General features: G+C 39.7%; 1 protein-coding gene across 1 annotated transcript in view; it reads left to right on the top strand.

The window, feature by feature from the left end:
- The first annotated feature begins 12,503 nt into the window (after nucleotides 1–12,503).
- htr1fb (5-hydroxytryptamine (serotonin) receptor 1Fb) overlaps nucleotides 12,504–23,186 on the top strand; it is a 29,754-nt gene continuing 19,071 nt past the window's right edge. The window contains exon 1 of the mRNA XM_039649496.2: nucleotides 12,504–12,712. The gene's annotated coding sequence lies outside the window, so the exon portion shown is untranslated. The remainder of the gene's footprint in view (nucleotides 12,713–23,186) is intronic.

Below are 23,186 nucleotides of genomic sequence, written 5' to 3'. Positions count from 1 at the left end.
TGGAGGGAGGATTAGAGGAGGTTCTGCCGGTGGACGATGGTGAAGGTGAAGTGCAGGAGAGAGCCTGAAGTGACAGGATGGTGAAGGGATGACGACGATTTCCTGACGGCACAGATGGAGATGGCCTGGTGGCGCAGACCCAGAGCCGTCCAGTACCGACAGCCCACGGCCGAGTAGAGGGAGAGAAGAGAGCAGGTGACGAAGAGGCTGACGGCAGCTGGATGATGATCGACGGAGACTCGATGGCAGGATCCATTGGTACAGACGGAGAGCCGGTGGACTACAACGACATCGCTGGACACAGGGAGACCGAGGTGACATCACGGTGACGAGCGGCGGAGGTGGAGCCAGAGTACCTGAGAGTAGAGGCGAAGTCAGGGAGGACAGAGGAGATGCAGAGGGGAAGGAGGAGCCTGCTGTAGCCGAAGGGCTGGAGGAATGGAGCGTAGCGGACGGAAGTCCGTGGCGAAGGCAGAGTGAAGACTGACCAAGGGGGAGCCGGCAGGATGAGGAAACCCGATGTAGCCGTTGGTTCGAGGGACTCTAGTGGAGCCGCAGGTGGGAGGAACCTAGAACGAGCCAGCAGGTCGATAGGCTGGGATGGAGTGCAGAGGACTGAGGCTGGAGGCGGAGCCACGAGATCCTCAATCCCCTGGGTGCTGCGGATGGCGGGCTGACCTGCGACTTGACGTCAGGGGAACTCCCCAGAGATGATGCAGGGCTGCGAACATCCAGCAGCAGCGGGGCTGGAGGACTGGCTGAGGTTTGGTGAGTAATGGTTCTTAACAGGTTGATGACATAGCAGATAGAGTCACCGAAGAGGTCTGAAGATGACAAAGATGCAGATGATGGGTGGGAAACAATGTTTTAGCCAGTCCTCGTGTTCAGTCGATTGGGTTCCCTCATCTCCAGATGTTGTGGGCTCACACCTCTGGTTAGACTCCTGTTGTGGCTCCTCCTCCGGGGCAAGGGTCAGCTCTGTCCTCCTTATCTCATTCTCAGGCTCTGGCTGATGCGTCGCAGCGGTTGGTAGCTCTCCGTCTGTGACGGGCATGCACGAGTTCTCCGTAGTTGAGGGTGGTAATCCGGGCTCTGGGTCTGGCTGTTTTCTGGATCGGGGTGTGACACTCACCACACACCTGATGATGAATTGTGAATTATATTGAGAACGTTATATAGAAAAGATGCCCTAATGTACCCTGAGTGGAAACCGCATTCATCGTGAAGCATGCAAGCGATTTGCAAAGATGAATATAAAATATACAATTTTACACTCAATTATTCTAAAGGTGCAGCAGGGACATGAATAGTTGTACTGATTATTTTTTTCAGAAGCAGCTTCTTAGCAAAACCAGCTTTATACTGAGTCTGACCCTCGTTTATAAAGCAGTCTGGTGGAGAGAAAAGATTTGCGAATCGTGCAAACATGAAAGCAGTGACGTTGCTTGTGGGGGAATATTCCCTTCGAAAACAAAACCCAGCCACTGCGTCTTTAGTGGCCCGGATTTAGGAACATCAAAAAGTTATTTAAAAAAAGTAAAAGTCTGCTAAAAAGAACACAAGCAATACAACTTTTTTTAAGTTTCAGGAGTCTAAAAGCTAAAATCTAAAAAATCTAAAAAAAAAAGAAATCAATTAGACCAACCACAGTTGTTAGTTATTCAGTTTCATTGCCATCTGTACAAAAGGTAACATCTTAGGAATAATGTTGAGCTGTAATGTAAAAAGTTTCCAGTGAACCTGAATAGTAGAAACATTAGTTGACTTGAGACATGCAGGAAGTGTTTTGCTAGTCAACACAATTGTTAATCTCCTTGTTATCTGGTTTGTACTAAACATTGACATTTCTTGAGTTATTTTAATAAAATGTTCATCATGATTGGTTTGGTGTAAAATGATTCAAGTCTCATGTACTTAGGACTCTTTTAGAACAGCCCATTCTCACCCCCAAGGCGTCACCTAACTGACTTTTGACCATGCTTCAATATCTGACGCTTTAGGCACCCTTTAGCGTCAGTTAGATGACGCCCTAGGATCGCGTGTAACCCTACCCCTACCCCAGACCTAAACCTACCCACGTCATCTAACTGACACTTTTCCTTTAGCGTCAGTTCGATGACGTCGTAGGATCGCGTCATGTAACTGACGCTAAAGGGCGTTGAATATTGAAGCATGGTCAAAAGGTGACACCTTGGGGAGAGAATGCGTTGTTTAGAAGGAACACATGCCTTCTCAATAGAACATTTGTTAAAAAGTAGTAAAAAACACTTAAATGTCAATGTTTTCATTCACTAAAATGTTACATTTGTTGAATATTACATGTTATTACATGTTGTTAGCCATTTTGTCTTTTACCTAGGTCATCTATTTTTCATTTAGAATCCTTGTTGAATGTTGACTGTTCTTATAAATAAAACTTTATTTTAATTTCCACTGAACAAAATTATGAAAGCAACACTTTTGTTTTTGCCTCCATTTTTCATGAGCTCAACTCTAAGACTCTAAGATAGATCTAATACTTTTAATATGTACAGGCCTATTTTCTCTCAAATATTGTGCACAAATCTGTCCACACATGGCCATGTCCACACTTGGGGTCATGAAACCCCAAACCAAAATTTCTGAGATTTTAACAGAGGTATGTGTGTTGAACACCATTGAAGACAATGTTAGCATCTGATAGATTTAATAATAGGGTTAAAATAGTTAAATTTGAGTTTTTTCAGCTTTTTTCGTCTTCCGGGTTTTAAATCTTCATCGTGTCTACGTCACCGGCTGTGACGTGCGTGCACTGTGAGTGCTTGATGACTCAGCAGTTTCTCATAATTATTAATGATACTGAGTTTTCTTATCCTATGAGAGGACACAGTCTCTTAATTATTCATGACACCACGTCAGACATGTCAAACTGTGATATTGCGTAGTAGATGAGAGATGCAATCTTGGGATGCAAGGCGGGGAAGCGTCGAGGCGTCCACCGAGGGCCATCCAGCATCGCCGCCGGGCACCGCGGAGGAGATCGCCCAGCTGGTGAGGGACAAGCACGTTGTGGGAGCCCAACCAATTTTTTTTTTCCTCTCTCCCCTCTCTCATGTCCGTCGCTCCTCATGCTTCCGTCTCCATTTCCCCTGGACAGCACTGGAGAAACTCTTTTCAGTTGCATCAAGGATATTTTTTTAAGACTTAACATCCCCATTGAACGCATCGCAGGATTTTGTTTTGATGGAGCAGCAAATATGTCAGGGTGTTTTTCAGGCGTGCAGGCTCGGCTTAAAGAGTTAAACCCGCACTCACTTTACGTGCATTGCAGCAACCACTCACTGGATTTGATTCTCCAAGAAGCCGCGCGTGAATTTGATACTTGTGAGTCTTGTGGCTGATACTTTGAACTTTGTTCAGGGTGTCTCATCTGTGATAAGAGAGTCATCAAAGCAAAAACAGCTCTACCAATCGTTTTTTGCCTGTGATGAGGTTGCAGTCAACATCTTAGGCCTTTACCCGACAAGGTGGTGTATCCGTGACATGTCCATTAAACGCGTCACTGCAGCTTACCCCACTCTCCTGACTACACTGCACGAGCTGAAGGATGACAAGAGTGTCAGGGGGGACAGCAGAGCAAAGATCGGGGGACTCTACAAACAGGTTTTAAACATATTTCGTTTTTTTTATGCTGCCATGCCCTGTTCGAGCCCTGTGAAGCAGTTGCCACAAGCCTACAGAGTGCCACAGCAAGTGCGCAAGGTGCACTGGAATGCACAGGTGTGCTGAGAGAACAAATAGCCACACTCCGGGATGATGCAGTTGTGGACGAGCTGATCCGAAAGGTGTAAACCTGCGCATCACAAATCTCCCTGAAAATGCCAGACACCACCACCCCTAGAGTGAGCAAAACCCCAGCTCGCCTTTGCCAAACTACAGAGCCAGAGGCAGTCGCGTGTGGCGCACAAACAGTGGATTGGCGACGTAGCTTTTTCAAGGCTATTGATGTGATATCGTCGGAGCTGGACAGAAGATTTGGTCAGGCCAGTATGAAGCTCGCTGCAAAGCGAGAGAGGGCTGCTATCAAAGCAGCAGAGGGAAGGAGCGTCAGTCTGGAGGCCCTTCAGCTCCCGGAGGAGTTTGACACAGACCGCCTTGAATTCCAGCTCAAAACGCTTAGACCAATCATCGCCAAGCAGCTTGCCGATGTCACAAAAGACAGAGGGTCTAAGTGTGTCAGAGTCCCAGATGTAGCATCATGTTTGACAAAGCTCCAGCCACAAACAAGAGCCATGTTTTCAGAGACAGAAAAACTGATCGAGTTATGTCTGTGCCTACCCATCTCCGTGGCCTCATCCGAGCGCACTTTCTCCGCCTTGCGTCTTTTGAAGACATGGGTACGCAGCACCATGACCCAGAAAAGACTCACACACCTTTCGCTAATGCATGCCCACACCAGACTGATCTCATGAAGTAGCGTGTGTATGCCACGCCAATTCGTATTTCCATTTTTGGCGTGCTATCAAGACGCATAATCGCTTTTCAGCGTGTTTATGAACGCCGTTGACTTAACGTTAAATATATGACTTACCTCAACCCCGTCCCTAAACCTAACCGTCACTGGGGTTAATGGCATTTATGACTGTTCCCTTACCATCCTAGGTAAAAAAAAAAGATATGACTTACCTCAACCCCGTCCCTAAACTTAACCGTCACTGGGGTTAATGGCATTTATGACTGGAGATTTGACTGCGTGTACGAACACGCGGAATGACGCGGACGTTAATGGCATAGACATACACGCGGATAGCTCAAAATGTGTAGAGATAACATGCCACCTGACTCGAAAGTGGCGTTTATGTTTACGCAAAAGTCATGATGTCATGTTGCCCACACAGACATTTTGAACTCCCTGGACATTCGTCCCCTCATGAGAGACTTTATCTCCATGACCCCAGAGCGCACCTCGACATTTGGACACCTGTAACCAGGGCACCTGCAGCTCAGGTAACAGCATGGTGCCGCCGCTTGTAGCATTTATTTTTTAGACAACAAGTGGGATCAGCTTTGACTAGCCAAGCAATTGTAAATAGTACACTATAGTATTTTTGCAAGGTGGTGGGGATGGAGATGGAGAGTGTAATTTTGATCGGGTTTTCTTTGCGTAATGGATGTGGAGAACTGTTCAATAACATGTAAATAGTCTGAGATTATTTCCTTTTGATTTTCCTTTTGATTGTAAAAATTCAAATGTGTGAGATGGAGACAGAAAGTGTTATTTTGTGCGTGTGTTCTTTGCGTAATGGGTGTGGAGAACTGTTTAATAACATGCTTAAGTACTCAGAGTTTCCTTGTGGTGTGCATAAAATGATTTTGGAGCTTATAGAGTTGCGTGTGACAAACATGCAGTGACTCAAGTTCATGCCAGCTGACCAAATCAATTGCATTGTAGGGTTATTGTGAACTTTAATTAATATTACGTTGTTATATTATATGTTGTATGTAAATATGTTGTATGTAGCCTATATTTGCGTTGTAACGGAAGTAATTCCCCCCTGGGATTATTAAAGTATTTCTGATTCTGATTCTGATTAATAGCGCATTTATTCTGCTACCTGGCGGTGTAGTATATATGACAATAAAGTAGTGAATCTCAATGTATTTATTTTTAAAATGTATTTTAAATAGGTCTATAGGCTCAGTTTTTTTGTCAAAAAAAAAAAAAAATCACAGCACCCCTTGTTCACAATTACTTACAGTGGCCCTGCCCCCAGGGATCGCGGGATGTGGGTATGTGGTGAGCAGGACGGCCGAGGGACGTGAGAGAAAGTCGCGAGGCCGGTGGTGCGATTGCTAATGAACAGCACCTGCGAAGCACACTGGTCTCTCATCTCTCACGCAGAAGCAGAGCCATAAAGAGGGAGCGACGGAGTGGATGATCGAAAGAGCAACAGGCCTGCTTTTGTTTGTATTTTATATTTTATTTGGTAAGCCAGCAGTCGTCCGCGAGGGGCTTCTGGCCGGTAGTTATATTTTATAGTTTTATTTTCGGTAGCCAGCAGTTCCGTGAGGGACTGCTGGCAGGTATTTTTGTTTGTTTATTTCATTTAAATAAAGTTTTATTTTTTGATTGTTATCCGGTTCCTGCCTCCTTCTTCCCTGAGCCTTGCTACACTCATCCACACTGAAACGTCGGAAAACGCCTGAAAATGCTACTACGGAAACAACGTTTTCAAATATATCCAGATTAGTGTGTATGTAGCCTAAATCTGTGTTCGTGAGCACTTGTCCTTTGTCGAGATAATCCATCCACGTGTGGCATATCAAGATGCTGATTAGACAGCATGATTATCGCACAGGTGTGCCTTACGCTGCATGGCCACAATAAAAGACCACTCTAAAATGTGTTGTTTTATCACAAAGCACAATGCCACAGATGTCACAAGTTTTGAGGGAGCGTGTAATTGGCATGCTGACTGCAGGAATGTCCACCAGAGCTGTTGCCTGTGACTTCAATGTTCATTTCTCTACCATAAGCCGTCTCCAAAGGCATTTCAGAGATTGGCAGTATATCCAACTGGCCTCACAACCGCAGTACACGTGTAACCACCACACCAGCCTAGGACCTCCACATCCAGCATCTTCACCTCCAAGATTGTCTGAGACCAGCTACCCGGACAGCTGCTGCAACAATTGGTTTTCATAACCAAAGAGTTTCTGCACAAACTGTCAGAAACTGTATCAGGGAAGCTCATCTGCATGCTCGTCGTCTTCATCGGAGTCTCGACCTGACAGTTCGTCATCGTAATCGACTTGAGTGGGCAAATGTTTACATTCAATGGCGTTTCTTCACGGATGATTCTCGGTTTTCACTGTACTAGGGCAGATGGCAGACAGGATGTATGGCTTTGTGTGGGTGAGCGGTTTGCTGATGTCAACGTTGTGGATCGAGTGGCCCATGGTGGCAGTGGGGTTATGGTATGGGCAGGCGTATGTTATGCAGGTGCATTTTATTGATGGCATTTTGTAGCCCACTGAACAGTAATGTTCTTCTGTTAATTGGATTTAAGATTCATTACTTTTAAAATAAATCTAAAGAAATACGATATATTAAATAATAAATCTAAAAAAGAATCTAAAATTTAAAAATCTAAAATCTCATTCAACCCATTATTGAAAGAGGGATTTTAAAGTAACCATAATAATGTAGTAAATTGAAATAATCACAGAAATGTATTGCATTTAATTTTAGAGAAAAAAGTTAAATAATTCACAGTTTGAATACTGTAGAATTACAGTAGATTGCTGGTGACTCTGCTGCCAGTATTTTACTGTAAATTTGGAAAAAGGCAGAATTATACTGTATTTCATTTTTACGGCAATAAACTGTAAAACTAAGCATTCAATTTACACAAATTATTTGGAGGTATAGAGTGACAACTGATATTTATATGCATTTTATGTAAGTCGTCTGCAATACCGTTATAAATATCTGATTGAGTTACATTAGGCTACATTTCCTTAAAGGATAATTCCTGTATTTAACACCTTGAGTCTATTTTGTAGTTTGTTTTGAATGAAATAGAGTGGTGGACTTAGAAATTTTGACAATGGGTCCTGTCTCGACTTTTTGACTTTTTTAGAATCGCCTGTGACAGCGTTAGACTGGGTGTCTATGGGGGCATGCACAAACATGTCCATAAAACAACTCTTAACGTACATTTTCAAAACTGTGCAACTCACCGAGTGGTTGGTGGTGTTCGTTGATGTTCTGAAACAAGTAGCGTAGCAAAATACCGTTTCTGTCGTGTTTTATTTGTCATTTTTTAAAATGCATTGATGTCTGCTGGAGGACTCAGTGCTCGTTGATATTACTGCGCTAGCTACCGGAAAAGGAAAGGGGTCTGTTTACATTTGGTTGTAGTCTTTTCGCTCGGTTCTCCGTCTCTCAGAAGGCTGGCGTGAGCAGAGCAGCTGTGCTCCCGGACTTTTTTTAAGGTGCGCTAGACACCGTGTTCCGTACAGCGTCCTGGTTGTCGCCATCAAGTGGTCGGGGTGTGCTAACGCTTCAGACTCAAATTAGGGTTGTGCCGATAGACGATAGTATCGTGTATCGACGATAGTCTGACATATCGCCGATGGCAGATGCCTTTGACGATATCAATACGATAATTGGCTCGTTTTACCATAATGTATTAAATTATTATTATTAGACCTATTATTATTATTATAAAGCTAGTATTGTTATTAAATGAATATTAGGAACTACAATCAATTTGCCTTGCCTAAATTTACAACGACATCACCTCATAACAATTGCAACAACACACGCACTAATGAGGACTCCTCTAAGAGAATGTTTTTAAAACAGACTAAAAAACATCCCACATCAAAATTTAATTGCAAGGTGATCCATTCACAAATTATCAAGTGTGCTCGTTTTAACAGACGCAAAATTAAATTTCAGATCCAAGATGAAAACGGCATCGTTGTTCGTCAGTATTTGTTTCCGTAACACATTAACAAAACGTTTAATGACACTAACACTAAAAACAATACAATTACTAAATAGTATTAATAATAATATCACTAAAATAGTATTATAGTTACCGTTATCATCGTCGTCTCTGAGGGAACGCGGCGTTAATGCAGATGCCGAAAGCAGTCCGTTTTTACTTTCACTTTCAGAGATTGAGCGCGTTTACATGCGACGACTTTCTTAACCTGATTATGTTGAATAAACTTGACAATGCATGTGGTCATGTAAACGTTTCCTTTATCTGAGTCAAGTCATAAGTATAAGTATAAACCGATCGACTCAGCTAGACGTTTGGCCCTTGCTCTTGTTTCTCCCGGCATTTAAAACACATTAACCCGCGTACGTGCTTACTGAAGTGCGCATGTGAAGTGCGCAGAGAGCGCACTGGCAGGGGGGCACATATCGCAAACTCCGACTTTTTCTGACCCAAGAAATTATTAAAACGTGTTTTCATCTCGTGCAGAAATAGGCCCTAGTCAAAATGCTGCATGTAACGGCATGAGGATAGGCTAATGTGTCCGTAAATTTCCCGTTGACAAACAAAAGGATTAGGATCTTTTTTTTTTTACCTCACTATACCAGGAAATAACCTGATCCTATTAATAAACACTCCACCTTTGCTAGCAAAATAGAAAAAAGATTCTCGTATATAAAACGAAGTAGGCTAATAAAACAAGCAAATTAATGAGTAGGCTAAATAATCAAGTTAATAATCAAATAAGTTAGCCCCGCCCCGCCCCCTCACGATAATATCGTGTATCGCCGATCTCACAGGCTGACGATAGGACGATATGAAAATGGAGCATATCGCCCAACACTAACTCAAATATCGAGCGGAAGTTTATACGCGGTTGTGAGGTATCTGAAAAAATAGTTCCACAAAAGCAAACAACACGGATTGAAAGCATACATTGCGCCGATATATTTGTTTTTAATCATCAATGAACACCACCAACCACTCGGTGAGTTGCACAGTTTTGAAAATGAATGTTAAGTGTTGTTTTAAGGACATGTTTGTGCATGCCCATAGACAGCCAGTCTAAAGCTGTCACAGGCGATTCTAAAATAATCAAAAAGTCGAGACAGGACCCATTGTCAAAATTTCTAAGTCCACCACTCTATTTCATTCAAAACAAACTACAAAATAGACTCAAGGACTAAAAGGAATTATCCTTTAATGTCAAAAAGTGAACTATGTTTAGTCACTCAGGTGGCACATTCCCATCTAAATGAGAAGTTAATCAGTTTTAATGACCAACATGCCTGTGAGACTAAACACAAAGGAATAGTTTGTTGTCATTCTAAACTTTTATGGCTTTATTTCTTTAGTGAAAACATTCTGAAGCTGAACTGTTTTGTCCATACAATGAATGACATTAAATTTAATATTTTAGTAATGTGACGTGAACGGCTTGACTTATTTGATGTTTAAGGTGTGTGTCACCATATAAGTCTGTTTATATGTGAAAACTGTACGTTGATAAATATTTTGATTTGATTTGATTTGAGATATTTTGACCAATTTGTCTTGTAATTTCAGAATATCCCAGACAGCAAACTGACATTGAATCAACGTGGAAACGACGTCGCTCATGACATTGAAACAACGTTGATTTTGCTCATCGAATTAACGTTGAACCAACGTCAGACGCGGCATTCTTCAAAGCTAAATGAAAATCGAAAATTGGTTTGCTTTCATAACGTTGAAACAATGCGTTGATTTCAAGTTGATTTTCCGTTAGTTTTGAAAGAATGACGCGTCTGACGTTGGTTCAACGTTAATTCGATGAGCAAAACAATGTCAGATCAACGTTGTTTCGATGTCATATTTCCACGTTGATTCAATGTCAGTTTGCTATCTGGGATACAAGTAGTATCGATTCATTTCACACTAAATGTATGTCCTTTGTGAAGCTTTTACATTTTGAACCCTATTGATTTCAATCACTACACATTTTTTTAAAAATATATGAAGTTTTATTAACTAAGTTCGGGAGGAGCACGTTCAGATAATTGACACGAGTGGACAGCAATCAGCAATCAATGATAAGAGGGTACAAATAGACTCAGCAGTCTTACCTCGATCCATTGACAGTTTGCAGCATCCCTCCTCCACCCCTTCTCCACACTCCTAGTTCTCCACACTCCTCTTTTTTAAAAAAATCACTTGCATACGGGGGGAGTACTCTGGGTTCGGGCAGAATTCCGAGCTCGGAGCCCTCCCTCCGGACAGCACGCCAAATACGCATTGAATCTTACTCACTCAAAAATTATATGTAAGTGTGAACTCGTGAAGAACGCCATTTGAGATTGGCTCTTTTTTTGGGCAAATATTTATATGCACAATTACAAAGTGGCAGCAATAATGAAACACAAAACAGAAAGACCTATTTGCCATGGATGTGTTGTGTGCACTGCGCCGCTGCCGCCGATGATCTGTCTTCCTCCATTTTGCCACCAGTTAATTAGTGTTCAAAGAAAATGAAGGGAAATCGCTGAACTTTGTGACACGTGACCCTACCAAAGTGATTACTGTAAAATTCAATTGCGTTTTACAGATGGAAAAAAATCATCCCCAAAAATATTGTCCCATGTCTTTACTTTGAAATGTATGGCTTCCTTTAAATTTTTGGCCATCATATATCTGCAGCAAGAAGTTTGAAAATATCTCTGTGTGGAAAAGTGCTCCATGAAAGTTCTTTAAAAATGTTTGCTTTGTGGTTTGAAAAACAAAAATAAGGATTCAAATGACACTGGGGTAAGTAAATAATGAGACAATTTTCTTTTTCAGGTCAGCAATTACTTTAAGAACATTTCAACTTTTAAAAGGCGTCATTTCTAGCAAACTAAAATAATGTATCCATGTGGGAATGTTTGCATTCAACCTGGAGGCAAAGCTGAACCTACAAAATAGCCTGACGTAAACATTTAATTCTCCACTGGCTAAATGAAATGACTTGACATCTGCTGTAAACAAAGCCTAGAGAAACTGGTGTTCCGCAGGAGGAATTTTAGCTTTGGTTTTTATATGGGGATCAGATGAATGGGGTTTTTGTATCTGAGATAAGCTATAATGACGAATCTCTGCTCCGGAGAAATACTGACAGAATGAGAGGAAAGTGACAAGCCGTGTGAGAGCATCATCACAAAGACTTCCCGTCCCCCTCCCTCCATAGCCCACCTGTTTGTGCTGGTTTATATCCTTCACTCTCTCTTTTTTTGTGTCTCGATCTCATTTTTTCCTCTTTCAAGCAAGCCCTGGCCTTGTTACAGACACTCTTCCTGTTCAGATCCCAATCTCTGTACCTGCCTTATTAGAAATCCAATTCCCTGCCTTTCTGACCTCCCATTCTCTATATATTTCCTCTTTCAACATGTTGAAAAAACTTTGGATGCGAGCAAAACATCCTGAAAAAAAGATCAGTTTTGTTTGCCTCTATTAAGGTGCAGTCTTCCCTCCATCTCACTCTTGGGTAAATATGCACATATCTTAGATGCATTACCTCCATCATGTGCTCTAGACCTTCCAGGGTGTATTTTTATAATATTCACTGCTGCCTGGCTGTCATGAAGCATGGGACCTGTCATTTATTGAGTGTGCTGATGATATTTGGTGGGATCTGTTCTGCTTGTTGAGGTTTGACTATCTGATATTCGCCGGTTACATAACAGCCAGATTGCAGAAGGTTTCCTGGTTGAAAATGAATCATAGTTTATTAAAGCACCCTGGAGGACCTTGGATAGCATCCTCCACATAACCCAAAAGTCTTATACCACGCTCTGTTCAAATACACTGTAAAATGTAGGCTACTTGGGAAACTATTTGGAAAGTAATTTCCCCTGATATATCTTATTATTTATTAATTTAGTCGAAAATAAAGTTAGGAAAATCTTGACGAGAGTCGTGTTCACGTTAAATTGTACTCAATGGATGCTGAGTAATTCTCTAAAACGGTGCCTGTCGACGCCCCCCATTAGGCACCTGTCTAGCGCACCATGGCGCGCGGCTCCCACGCACAAGATGAGTCGCTCGCGCTCTCATCTCATCAGAGGCATTAAACTACAGCAGTCACACGCAGCTCCGAACACCGACATTCCGGCACTCTCACTATTCCGTCAGGGAATTCCGTGTAGGGAATTTTTGTCTTGGGAAATCGTACTGAATCGAAGACTTCCTATTTGGAATCACTAAAGGTAAGTCAAATACCAAAGGAGGATCACCTGTTTTTCGAAGTGTGTTTATGTATTATGATGTTGTAGGCACATTCTTATGTAGGCTAGCTATTATTGTCAGGCTTTATACTGAGTAAAATCATATTGACAAATATTTTAAGAGTCATCTGGAATTACTGTTTCGAGTCCCATTTTTGGTTGGTATACATTACAAATTACCAATGGTCTCGATCTCTTTAAAAATGTTTTGCTCTCATTTGTATTAATATATTTTACTATTTTGACTGTCATGAAATGTTAACATTTATATGTAAACATAATTATTATTTTCTAACTTGAATAATGGGCTAAATGTGTGTATGGGATGAATGCTTACCCAAAATAATATATTTTAAATATATTTATTAAAAATATGTATTGTATAATATATTATTGTTTTGAAATAATATATTATTATATAGATTGATGGATGGAAATTCCCATGTTCTGAAAAAAAAAATAGCCTGCAATTGGTTAAAACTTAATTTGTATATTGGTTAATATACAAATAGGTATTTAAGGGAACCAACAAGCCAGGTGACACTTTATAATAAGTTTCATTAATAAATCAATAACAAACTTTATATAATACTTAATGGCTCATTAATTAATATGTATTCACATAGCTAGAAACATGTGATAATGTGTTTGTTAATGTTTACTAATGAACCCATTAAACATTACATATTGATTACCAGATCATTATTTAATTTAAAAATTGATATGCTTTCAAATGTCATTACATTTTAAATTGGTAAATAACTTTCTTAAAAATCAAGAAAATATGAATCAAGAATAAAATCAAAAGTATATATGATTTCCTACAAATGATTTAAAAATATGTTATACAATGATTAAAAGCTTATTTGTTAATGTATCCGAATACTAACAGATTTATTGAAACTTGTAAGCTAAATGCTTGCTAAAAAACAAAAGAAAATTGTAATTTGGGTATAAAACATATTTTTATCACCACAACACTTTGTGTGTGTGTGTATATATATATATATATATATATATATATATATATATATATTCAAGGACTATCCCCCCCCCTCTCTCTCTCTCTCTCTCTATATATATATATATATATATATATATATAGAGAGAGAGAGAGAGAGAGAGAAAGAGAGAGGATAGTCCTTGAATCATACATCAACAGGACGAATGTTCACTTTATTGTTCATTTATCAAAACAATAATATAATTATATTAACTATTATATTAACTATTATATAATGTTTGTTAATGATTTAATGAAAGTTATAGAGTGTTACCAAAATGGGCAAAAATGTAAATTTATATATTAATATTAATATAAGGGGAATGCTTGAATATCAGGCAGGGGAAAATACTCCCTGGAAAACAGTAAATGTAGTAGAGACAGACTGTATTCATCAACATGTTTTTAAAAAATAAAAACCACAGGGCTGACACTGTTTTGGTCGTCCTCATGAAGTTATTCCAAAGCTGCGCTGTGATTCTGTGATGCAAAAAAAAAAAAAAAAAAAACGCTCTGGGGACGAATACATGCTACATTACAATTCAGAGCTTCTTAAAAACAACTGCAAAGACCTTTATCTTCTCCTTAAAAATACAAATTATGATTACTAGTCTCATATATGTGAAGATTAAAATAAAAATCTGATAATACAGTATGCTATGTATCATGATAGATAGACTGAGTCATCCTTATCTCTGCCAGTCCTGCACCTTTTCCTTTGGCCTATAGCCAGATGCCTTATGTTGTCTCATATTTAATTCAGTACCAGTCAGGTACATTTTGTTGCTTATAACCATTATTATGAGCCTACATAGATGAGCAACAGTAAAAGATACTGATTGCAGTTTGACTGACCATTCAAAATAAAGATTTTCAAAAGATGACGTGGATGATAATAACACTAAAACTAATAGTAATGTAAATATACTGGTGACAATTTGTCTTACATTTTAAAATATTTTTTAAAAACATTTAAAATATAATAATTCATGGCCGGTTTCACAAGGCTTAAGCCTACTCCCAGACTAAACTGCATGTTTGAGCTTTCTTAACAGAAAGCAACTTGCACTGACATGTCTTAAAATATACATTCACTGGGTTGATATGGGGCATGACGGTAGGCATCATTCTGACCACCGATTTATTGATTTCTTATTTCCGACTGATAGAACACCAACTCTTCTCGCTTGCTTCCTCCAGTTATTAATCACCACCAGACACTGTAATGGGACGACATGATTGACATTCAGTTCTCATTAGTTATCTGAATGCACACCCTATGGAGATTAAATTACTGGATGAAGAATAGGGTTTTGATAGTGTTACTGTGTGCATGTAGTGGAGTATGAAATATCCCATGAGCCAAGTAAACAGTGAAATTAAAACAAAATGAAATTCCTCCTTAGAAGCAAAATAATTACCCAAATCTCCCATGGGGTGCTTTTGGTGTGCAAATAAATGAGTTTGAATAATGGGGATTTCTTTCTTTTTATTTAATTTGTTATGAGAGGATATCATCTGATTTTGCATTAGATATTTGGAGAATTTTAATGAAATATTTAATTGTTCCGGTGCATCTATTTTATTCATAATAAATTGAATAATAAAATTCAATTAATTTTCATCTGTTAAAAATTGTTGGCTTGGGCTGTTTTGAATGTGCTTTGAACCCATAATATGTAAATTACCTTGGATGTTTAGGCTAAAAAACTGCTGTGTATCATAAACAACTGAATACCAAGTGAATAGTTAGCTCTGAATTTTTATCAATTGACCAGAGTTAATGTAACCAAAACTTCAACAGATCTTTTTAGCACCTTACACACTCCAGCTAATTGGACGTTGCTGAGAACTGTCAGCTACGCAAATTGAACCAATTACATCTGCTTTGTTTCTGAATGTGAAGAACAAGAGTGTGTTTGATGCACTTCCAACTAATTTCAGAAGAGTGTGGCGTTATTGATTGAGGCCATGCGGTTAGACAGCCCATAATGATCTTGTGTTTGTGCCCATGAAGCATCCCATCTGTTGACTTCCATCTGAATCAAGTTCAGATGACATAGGCGGCCCAGGTGGCCCTATGTATACAAACATCCACACCATGGGTCTCATTCATGAAACACGAGCAGAACGAATTTGTGTGTAAATCGTGTGTAAAGTGGTTCTTCTGGCGTAAATTTTCGGATTCGCAAGAAATCGCAAGAAATCTACACCTGCTCCCAGCCACGCGTAAATGGTGCACTTAACATCCGAACATTTTGCTCATTAATAAAGGCTGTATTTTAATTCACCAATGGGTACATATTTAAACAGCAAAATATTTTATATAGTAATTATATGCGTTTTTTCTTTTTACTTTTATTATGAGAGCCAGTAAGCAGATCTGGTGATCGGTGGCGGTCCTTCTCCAGTTTGAATACGATTTTTCCGAAGTGAACTAATTCGTTTTTTTTTTTGCTGTCAAGCTTAATGTCGAACCATTTTCTTCTCACTTCTGGAACTTTTTGATTAACAGATGAAACTCCATTAACTGCATCTGTAATATGCTGCCAAGCTTCCGCTAGCCACTATGTACGCTTGAAAATAAAATGTGGCGTTGAATGAACTTCTGATAATTAAACTTCAATTTCTGCATTCGAGAAATCTTTCTTTTTCATTCGCATTCATGTTATTATATGCCTATAGATGTCAGTCAGATATAATGGGCGGGATTTATGGTAATTGAGAATGACATGCACGCGCATCCCATTAACGACTGATTGTAATTCATTTACACACACACATGTCACTATCACATCTGACGTTTACGAAGTATTTGTGAATCAGGAGAAGAATTTTCGGGAAGGTCTCTTTACGCGCAAATCACTCTCATATTTACTTGTATATTTACGAATGTTTCATGAATGAGACCCCATGACCCCATTAGAGACAGTTCCACTGGACTGGGCTGAGATTAGTCATGTATTATCTGTTCTTTGTGTCCAATACATGATTTGGATTGGAGTAGTAGAGCCTTGAATAGTATTAAAGTGAATGTCACAACCAGGCTGCCTCCAGCCTGAAGTGCCGTGCACGATCCAGCACCCTGTAGGCTTTTTGGCACAGCAACTGCTGAAAGTTTGAGTAGGACGGATCTTCAGTCATTCTGCATCTGGCAATGTGTTCTGATATCTCTCTGTGACAGTCTGTTGTTGTTTGCTCTCTGAAGCAGAAATTGTGAAAAATTGCATAACCTCTTAAGAATTGTGCTTTAGAGTATAGGCTACATAAATCATATGCAACACGTCTTAAAGAGCCCCTATCATAGCATTTGAAATGTTCCTATTTTTTTAGGAGTTCCCAAAAACAGTTTAACGTGCATGCAAGGATAAAAAACACTTTATTTGTCTTATAATATGCATTTATTTTTAACTGATTTGCTCAACGACTCCCAAATGATTCGTTCGTCGATTCATTTTCCCGAACACCTCCTTTGAGTGACGCGAATCCGCGGCGATTGGTCAAATGACCCAGTCAGTTGTTATTGGTAAACCGTAGGCAGAGACTGTCGGCAACGGAACGCCTATAACCAAGATTATAGCTTGTCAAGTGTTGAAAATTGTATATAGTGTTTGAACAAACGTGTCAGAAAAAGTGCACTTTCCACACGGTCCCTTACTCGCATCTCCGTCAAGAGCAAGCTTTACCGGCGAATTAAACTCACATTGCGGGGGCCTTTGAAGGGCAGTGTTTATTATATAGAGCGAAGTCATATTTGGCTAAGTTGTTTAGGAGATAATTGCCATTTTTCAGTGAATGTCTGGTGAATATCAAAAACAAAACTAACTTTACCCCGCTTAGAAGCTGCGCGGAGTGTACACAACACACACAACACAATAACTATATTGTACATGCTACAGAAAACATAACAGCAAACATTATTAATATTACTTACAGATTGTGATTCAGAGGAAGACGAACCTGATCCATATACACTGGATACTGAGCCCTCCTTCAGGAACAACCGGCTTATCCACATTAGAATTCATTTAGGTTTTTGAATTTTGAATGATTCGTCATTAAAATGATGAGAACACAGGGTTCGGGCTATACTGTTGTGGCATCGTTGCAAATATAAACTCTGACCACTGATTCTTCACATGCTTGTCCCTGGACAATGGAAACAAGTGGCTGAACTGTCTTTGCAATATAGAACACAGCGTCTCGACATGATGCGATTCAGCTGAAGTTTTTGAATGTGTTCTAGACGTCACTTCAAGTTTACACTTCCGTATGCACGCACAGTTGTTGGGAGCGGCCAATGACCTGTCTACGTCACGATGTAACAGCTAATGTCGCGTTTCAAAAACAATTAATTTCATTGACTCAGAGTCGACTCTCACTTTTGAAAGACAATAACTTTATATATGGTGCACTTTCAGATAATATAAATCTTTGCAGGATGTTTTCATTCCCTTAGAGCTATATTTCACACTACATGAACATTTCCATGAACACACTACATTTTTACAGCTCAATTTTGTGTCTCTCCGTTCAAACATGACAAAGTATGCGTCCGCTTCGCTATCTCTGAACAGTGGAACAAGTTTGAGATACCTATTGATATCAATGTTTGCACTAACCTCAGATGCATGCAAACTCTGAGGGGCAGCAGATGACGAGCTACTAGATGAAGATCATGACAGAGGCATGAGGAATAGGTTTATCTTTCCGTTCTGGACCTTTTTACTTCTAACTGGCATAGTTTTAAATCGTGATCAGTCTCCGGTTTATGGAGCCCTCCTAGTCCCACTTTGTCAACAAATTAAAATAATTAAAATAACTATCTCGTGGCCTCAAGAATACAATCTCATGGCCTCAAGACAGTAAAGTGTCTGACACATAGACACTTTGTTATTAAACTGGACCCTGTAGTGCAATACTTCACATTCTGTGCAACAATTTCTGTTTTAATATTCAGTGTGCAATATAGTTTGCTGCAGTTCTGCTTCTATTTATTTACTAGCACTGTTCATCACAATTCTTTTAATACATATCTTGTAGGCTGCATATCCATAGTCCTTCATATTTTATAGCATATATTTATACTTTTTACATGTATATAATTGTTTATTTACCAACTTCTATATATTCCATTAAATGTATTGATGTGCACATCAACTGTGACACAAGAATTGTAACCTGCTATGCTATTGATAACCTGGGTGAGGTTATCAATTGCATCAATAAAGATCCATAAAGTATTTTAAGTTAGCCTATAGTGGAGTGTGCAGAGTGGTTCATTAATTATTGAAGTGTTTCACATTTTGGTAATTTTGAATAAGAAAAGCATGTGTCCGTGTAGCCTATGAAAAAATGTCAGCAGAGGGCGTTCAAGGTTTAGGTCACTGTACCTCCGTCTGGCTGTTTCCATGTGTGTTATAGTCCTTCGTCTGCACCATCCTGTCTGCGTCTCCAGCACTACACTTCCCATGATCCTCTCGTCTGCACACCTGAACTCACTCCCTCATCAGCCTCCCGTTCAGCGTCCTGTTCATCTGTTTCACCTGTCTTCACCTCATTATGTCTGATTCCTGCCTGTATTTAGTTCCCTCTGTTTCATTCTGTCCTTGTCGGTCAATGTTTAATGTTACCTGGTGTTACCCTGTCTTCCTGCCTGAATCTGACTTTAATTATTAGTAAATCTGTGTATTGGAACTTCTTGGACTCAGCCTGTTCTTCTGCCTGCACCCACACCCCGTGACAATGTGTATTTCCCAGTATTTTCTGTAGAAGAACAGCAGATTATCATATGAATCATTGTGACAGCTTTACAGAGGTAAGAGTGTTTTAATTAGCACGGTGAACATTTAGTTAGATGGCAAATTACTGAGTTAAGATAACTGCAAGATTAGCTAGGTGTTCAAGCTGGAAGCATTAGCGATTAGCATAAGTTAAGCAGGCTAATTTTTATTAGGCTAATGGTTCTTTAGCCTCGGTAAAGTCCGGTAAAATTTGTAACGTTAGTAACAGGAACAAAGCACGGCAGTTCATGTGGTGTTGTTCTATTTAGATGACGTTAACTGATGGGTTTATTGAAAAGCGCTATATAAATTAAATGTAGTATTATTATTATTATTATATGATTACTTGATACTAATGATGGGGACGAGACCGCCTATGCAAGAGTCCGAGTTAAGACAGAGTCTTTGAAGGGTCTAGTCCGAGTCGAGACCAATTCCGTTGGTTTTCAAATACAGTTGAGTCCGAGTCAAGAGCGAGTCTTCGAAGGGTCGAGCCTGAGCCGAGACCGAGCTTGTTGTTTTTCAAATACAGTTGAGTCCGAGTCGAGACTGAGTTCGTTGTTTTTCAAATACAGTCGAGTCCAAGTCAAGACGCGAGTCTTTGAGGAAGCAAGTCCGAGTCAAGCTTTTGTCTCGACAAGTCAGTTTTGATATTCATGATTTAAAGGGACACTTCATCCATTTGCAGTAAACTTTGTATCTTTAGAAACCCAGTCATATTTTTGAATGGTCATGGTTTATTCCCTTATTTTTAATTAGAATTAAGGATTTAAGTGTTTTACTTCCTGCTTATTATGACGTAAATATCGTCATTTTGCGTCATAATAAGCAGGAAGTCACATTTCATTAGAAAGTGTAGAAACTACAAACTTAGTTCCTCATTATTCAAGGGTGTGGGACCCACTCACCCTACAGGCCTATTACAAATTAGTGGGTTAGATTTCAACTGGGATTTCACTGATGATCCTCTGTTACTGGTGAATGGGGCCAACTGACTATCTCCCGCCTCAGACTTCATCCTCCCATCCCGAAAGCAGTTTCAGCTAATATCACCATCGGCAGCTTTCCCGCGAGTGGGCGTGGTTTCAGTGCGGCCATCGGACACGCCCCCAGCATTTGAGAATAGAAAATACTGCTCATTTTTTCAAGATTTTGATGGCTTATTTTATGTACTTGCCGGATTTTTTTATCATTCAAATTTGGGTAGCCAATACACATTTTTCTATGGTGTGACAGACTCAGAACACGAACTTAATTTTGACTTTACAGGAACTTTAAATAAAAGTCACTCTCCGTGTATCTCTCGCCCAGTGTCGCTTGCAGAGTTCGTTTCCCTTTTGTCCAGTCAAGCGCCTCATAGACAGACGTGGTGACTGACTATGAAAGAATACGCTGTATGTTTAATTTAAATAGCATTAAAAAAATGAACGAAGCGCAATATGTGGCGGCCGGAGTTGATTTTATGGCCGCAAATTAGTCTATGTGTGGGAAACACTGCATAAAAGTCACGTGCGAACTGCTCGACTCGGTACTGAGGGGTTATAGGGTTTCTTAACTTTTCGCCGACGAAAGCAAAGGCATGGAGAGCTTCACCAGGGGTTCTTTTGGGCCCTATAATTTCCGAGATCACGGAATCGCGGACGGAATTACGGAATTGGAAAATTATATGTTTATTTATAATGCCGTTATTGTCATGGAAACAGCCTCGTCAGCACTAGACCTCCTCACTCTGCCCACTCGTTCCACATCCCCTGAGTTCTGATCACCTGCCCCTGGCTGTCATCATCACCTGCCTGCAATCTGCACGTTCATCATCAACATCTTAAAAACGGCTCCGCCTAGGATCACCTCAATCAATACTTCTATATTCATATCTGTCATCAAACCAGCTACTCTCCTGCTCTATCTGTTCCTGAGTGACAGTAATAAAACCTCTTGTTTACATTACCTGTTTGTGTCATTCTGATCTGTGACCCTTTTTTTCTTCAAATCTCCCTCTTGCTCACTCACTCTCCTCCCCCATCATTAGTGTATACGCTCCCTGCTGATTGGCTACACGTTGTTTGTGGTGCTCGGGATAAACCACTTTCAACAGTTAATTTTATTTTTTTATTTTCTTCAGAAATCGCTTGCTGCACCTTTAAGGATGGATCTAGTTCTTGATCCACTCTCTATCTGACTTTAAATTAACATGATTCCATTCTTCTCCCCTTATTCATCATTTTTAAGATAAATTTCACTTAGCTAATATAACAATGAAGAAAATGTTCTAAAAGTGGAAATAAAGAGCTCAAAGTTAAGTTTAACAAGTATTATGGGTCAATTGAAATTGAAAGTGGTGGGCTGACATATATCGACCGTGACGTGCAGTTCCCTTCCTGGACCTTTGAGGATATATACTGATAAGCAGGTTAAGGGCAGGGGTGGGCTTTAGGGATAGTAACAAGGAAACCCAATAATAATACTTGAGTTTTAATAAATATACATCAAATATGTTGTTATGGTTGTATAATGTTTTATATATTAAAATACATTAAGCATCTAACACTACTTACTACTTACACTATGTACATAGCATTAAAAAAATTCTTTGCACTACTTCATCACAGGCCTAATAGTATCTGCCTAAATTCTGGTTTATATCTCCTATCCTCAATAGACCCCTTTTCAGTTGGTAAACATGGTGACGTTTTTATGTTGGCGGAGCTTAGGTGGAGGCAGAATGATCCCTCTGGCTGCTTTACTAATGCTAGTTAGCAAGTTTTATTAGCTTGTTTTTTAACAATGACTGGAGAAAATCAGATTTTATCTTAATGTGTAAGGTCGCTCAGTGTCCAGGACCGCGATTGTTATTTCCAAAAGTTATTTTTAACGGACAGAACCAGATTGGCCGACCCGTAGCCGCCTACACGCTCACTCAATGCATGGATGATCTCACAGGATTAATGTTACGTTACCTCGGTTGAGTGGCCTTCTACACCCTATAGAGAAACCGATCTTAAAGAGAACCTGAGGACATATAAATCTTTAGATGCCTATATGGTCCTGTACAAGACTTGTGTGTATGATCCGCAGCTCTGCTGAGCTAGGGTAGAGAAGACGACAATGTAAAGAGTTTCATCACAGTGCGATTTTAATCATGTGAATATTTTCTAGAAATAAAAAGTCCAGATACAGCATATTCATTTTTCATTGATACTTGCACCAAACAACACAATACGATGACATTTAATAATAATAAAAGTAATTTAAACTCCTTATTATGAGCCAAATCTGTGCTGGTTTGCATTGGCCGCCTCCAGTTTTCACTTTGTTTTGCCTCCAACTAGCGCCGTGACGTAACTGTGATGTCGGTGCAAAACTAAAGTGGTCAATACTCAGGTACTCATGTGTCATCCATGTGCATTATTCTGACTTCGAAAAATGGATAAGAAGTGGGGTGCCAGCATAATTATAATCGACCCTATTTACTTTTTTAACACACATTGCTGGTGTTATTTTGGATGGTACATAAATCACTGCACCTTAAATTTTTTTTATAATCTTTTATCAAAATGAAATAGCTTGCTCCTGCTCTAAAATGACTTTCCTTTCCTGCCGTCTTTATATATCCCTCTTACTTTTCAACCCCCCTGCGACCATCTGGCTTCATTCTGGTTTGCAACAACTA

This window comes from Pimephales promelas, chromosome 6, assembly GCF_988280905.1.
Source record: "Pimephales promelas chromosome 6, fPimPro1.hap1.1, whole genome shotgun sequence".
NCBI lineage: Eukaryota > Metazoa > Chordata > Actinopteri > Cypriniformes > Leuciscidae > Pimephales > Pimephales promelas.
This window is presented reverse-complemented; position numbering and strand designations above follow the sequence as displayed.